At 39.9% G+C, this 4,526-nt stretch overlaps 1 pseudogene; it reads left to right on the top strand.

The window, feature by feature from the left end:
- The first annotated feature begins 594 nt into the window (after positions 1 to 594).
- LOC112620841 lies at positions 595 to 4,035 on the top strand (annotated as a pseudogene).
- The last annotated feature ends 491 nt before the right edge of the window (positions 4,036 to 4,526 follow it).

Here is a 4,526-nt window from a genome sequence, read left to right as displayed (position 1 = left end):
CAACACATAGAAACGATAAATACTCAAGGTGATGGATACCCTAAACACCCTGATTTGATCATTATACTTTCTCTGCATGTAACAAATACTCACATGTACCCCATAAATATGTAAAATATTATGTGTCAATTTAAAAACCTAAAAAACTCATTGAATAAGTATGAGCTATACATACATTTAAGAAAGGTTAATAAAAACAAGTAATATAGTTTTTTAAAAATTGGAAAAGCTGTCTCCAACATTTGAGCCATTAAAATAATGGAGAGACTTTATCGTTATGGATAGATTAGAGATAGATAATACATGTAAAGTTAAGTGGTTATTTATCTTTATGAAAATGTACAGGTAGACTCCTCAAAGTTTGTGAAGATATAAAATCAATGGAAATGAATGACCAAAATCTCTTTGCAGCTGGTAGGAAGAGGCAGGTAAGTCTCGGTGAGAAATTGCAAAATAATGTATTAGAATAAGAGAGTATGGAGTATACTTAAAGCACAATATTCTGACTTACTAATTAAAAAGAAAGGGGAATTTGATGCCACAATAAGCTATTCCCAAGTATACAGGCCTAAAAAAGTTAAAAACAAAATGGAGATGGGTTTAATCCGGGAGCAGTCAAAAGAAAAGAATCCTCGTGCAACTCCTTGGTCAGCTTCATGCAGCGCAGGTGAATTCCTCATTCACACTACTCCAGAAGATTCCGAGAATAGCTGGGGAAATACCCTGGTGAGAGTCGCAAGAGCTCCACTATGCAAGTAGCCTGATAAGAGGAGACTCTGAAGTCTGCAGTAAAAGAAGCAGAGAAGGGATGTGATTCATTTAAATACAGTTGTGAATGGAGTGCACAGAGCTAACATAGGCTCATTCAACTCACACAATACTAGGAAGTACATGGTGACATATCAAATTCATCATCTGTGTTTTGGAAAATCCCACATACCAAGGTGGTTTTCAATCCCAGGGTCACAACTTAGTTTCTCTTTCTTCCTTATAACAGTTCCCAAGGACTCAGCCTCTTTGACGTTGCTATGAAGCACATAGTCCTAGACCCATTCAGAACTACTCTTTTATTCCCTAAACATGACATAATCTTCCCAAATCATGATAATGATAATTATGGCCAACATTTTTTGGGATGTTGCTAGGTGTCAGTCACTCAGCTCAATGATTTATGCATTAATTTATTTGAGCCTCACAATATTCTTATGAGTTAAGTACTAACATTATCCATTTTATAGAGGAGGACCTTGTGTTACAGACAGGTTCAGACCTTGCCCAAGGTGGAATGAGAATTCATCACCAGGCCTTCTGTTTCCGGGTCCTCCATGTGTAACCACTGAGCTACAGTGATTCTCATGCTGCTTCATCTGGATCTTGAAATGCTGGACCCTCTTACTTGATGCTGCCTGCAACATATGCCTTATTCATTTTTCCTTTACTATCTTGGATAATACCTCCTTTATAGTATTCTCTGACCCTAAGACTGAGTCAGGAACCCTTCTTCATGTTTCCATAGCATCCTACACTAAGCTCTATCATAGCACCCCTTGCTCGCTACATTGTTACTCCCTTTTACCTTTCTCTTCTATTGATATTGTGAGTTATTTAACATCAGGGACTCTTTCCAATTCTTTATTCACTCAGTAAATAATTACTGGGAAACTAAAATGTACTAGCCATTGAATTCATAGACCTTGACAAATAGTATGGGAATAAGAAATATTTGATGAATAAATAAATAAATTAATGCTCTTCTTTGGGGTACTTCTCCCTTTAAGAATCAGTTGTGAACTTTGTCACAGATCTCACTGAGAAATATAAGAATTAACTGCATAACCAGATTGAATAGGTTATAAAATTGATTGTATTCATGCACAGTTGTTGTAATTATTGCCCTTTGTCTTTGCCTTCCAATTCTTTCTAAAATCATCATTGGAAGTCTTCCTGGTTAAACACACCTTCTTTAATATCTCTGCTGATGGAATGCTTCAGACTTTATGTACACTTACAGCCTACCATCTAGCATTCACTAGGTGCCACTTTTCTAAGCACTTTGAGATATTAATGGATTTAATCCTCACAATAACTCTGTAAAGAAGGTGCTATCATTAAGCCCATTTTAGAGATAAAGCAATTGAGACACAGACAAGTTAAATAACTTGCCCACAGTTACATAGTTAGGACCTGGCAGAAACAAAATTAAATTCGGGGCAGTGTGGCTTCAGAGTGCATACTCTTTCCCATTACACTCTATTTCCTCTTTGAGGCATAACAATGGAAAATTGCATTTTGACACATTTTTTTGTGAGAGATCACTTGGTAAAAATTTTATGGAGAGAAACATGGCACTCTATCAAAGTTGAAGATGCTCATAACCTTTGACTTTGCATTTTTTCACTACCTGTTACTCACTTACGTGTGAAATGACATGTTACAAAGTTTTCTATTGCAGAAATGTTTGTTATGGTAACAACTGGAAAAGAAGACCAATACATTGACCTCTATTTCTGAAAACATGGCCAATATGATAGTTTGAATGTCTCTTCCATAGCCTGGCTTTGCACTAGTCATCTAAAGGAGCAGAGCTAAGGAAAGTAATGCCCAGGACTCCAGATATTTGGGAAGAATGCTTGATCTGGGAGCCTCCCAGGGCAGTCTTTCCTGGCAATTCATACTGATGGAAATGAATGGATCACCTCAGATATTTATCAGCCTTCACTATCTCTGCCTCCTCATTGTGTCATCAAAGATTCAGATGGAGGTTAAGTACAGAGGAAACTGAAGTGCCTGGCCCATTCAACGTTTTCTTCCTCTCGGACCTGGACCCACCTCTTTAAAGGTGAAGTAGGATAGCTGTTTTCGTAATTTCATTGTTCACATTATGTTGAAATTTTCCTTCCCTTTGATCTCTGCCCTTAATCCAGTAGGTCATTAGAAGTTTCTTAGTTTATTTCCAAGAGTGCTGAGCTCTTGATCAGTAGAGGAGCAAAGATAACCCCTGTGCCTGGAACATTACCCAAGGAATCCAAAAAACTGTTGCTGTTTAGACCACTGTGTAAACTGTTACATAGTTGGAGCCTCACCTCTGTCTTTCCTTTGTCCATTTCCTTCAGATTTAGACATTCTTCAGTGCCAAGGTCAAAGTCCACTGCTGTGACTGAGCTCTTCTTTGAAGGTTTCTCCAGCTTCATGTGACAGCACAGACTTGTCTTCTTTGTTGTCTTTCTAACTTTGTACCTGCTGACTCTCTCTGGCAATGTGATTATTGTGACCATTATTCGTCTGGACAATCACATCCACACCCCCATGTACTTCTTCCTGAGCATTGCTGTCTATCTCTGAGACCTGCTGCATGGTGGCCATTATTCCCCATATGCTTTCTCGCCTCTTGAATCCTCACTAGCTTGTCATGCAAGGCTGTGTCACTCAGCTCTTCTATCTGACTTTTGACATCAACAACTGCTTTCTGCTCATAGCCATGGGATATGATTGCTATGTGGCCATCTGCAACCCCCTACAGTATTCATAGGTAAGAAGGCTTGTGTCTGGCTGGGATCTGGGTCACTGAGGATTGGCTTGGGCATGGCCATTGTCCAAGTAACATCCATGTTTGGCCTGCCCTTTTGTGATACCTTTGTAATCTCCCACTTATTCTGTGATGTGACACCCCTGCTGAATCTGGCCTGCACAGACACCACTGTCAATGAGATCATCAACTTTGTTGTCAGTGTCTGTGTCCTTGTCCTACATATGGGCCTGATCTTTATCTCCTATGACCTCATCATCTGCACCATCCTTAAGATTGCTTCAACTGAGGGTAGGAAGAAGGCCTTTGCCACCTGCACCTCCCGCCTCAGAGTGGTCATCAGCCACTATGGCTGTATTTCCATCGTCTACCTGAAGCTTAAGTCCCAGAGTTTTCTGGGGAAGAACAGACTCATCTCAGTGACCTACACCATTATCACTCCCCTGCTAAACTCTGTCATGTGCAGCCTGAGGAACAGGAGCTCAAAGATGCTCTGTGCAGAGCCATGAAGAAGAAACTGTTCAGTGTGTCAAGACTGTGATGGCCTCCCTTCGTGTGCTTACTTCTCCAAAGTTTTGGCAGTCAGGAATATTATGATTCTTCACAATCCAGGGAGCCCCCTATGGGGCCTGCTCCTGGAATGTCATCACAGGACATGTCTTCTCTCAGATTAGTAGTCATATTCCCATGAAACCAGGTAAAAGGGCCTGTGAGTTTCACCAGTTCTTACTCCTGCCAAATAACACAAAAATGGAAGATTCATGTTGGACACCTTGTAAAAAGCTTCAGATATGTTATTCTATTTTGAGGCTAGGGAACCTTCAGAGGGGAAAATGGAATGTGTTAATTTAGTTGTTTTTTATACAATTTCCCCCTTAGATCCACCTTTTTGCCTTATGTCTTTATTTGTTCACAAACTTTAGTATAAGTTTACTAGTTCCTCTTTCAGTGGTGTGGGCATCACCCTCACCCCATGGAGCCCATGGTGAGCCATGAGTAT

The sequence above is a fragment of the Theropithecus gelada genome, chromosome 1 (assembly GCF_003255815.1).
Source record: "Theropithecus gelada isolate Dixy chromosome 1, Tgel_1.0, whole genome shotgun sequence".
Lineage (NCBI taxonomy): Eukaryota > Metazoa > Chordata > Mammalia > Primates > Cercopithecidae > Theropithecus > Theropithecus gelada.
The sequence above is the reverse complement of the archived record's forward strand: the minus strand, read 5'-3'. Positions and strand labels throughout refer to the sequence as shown.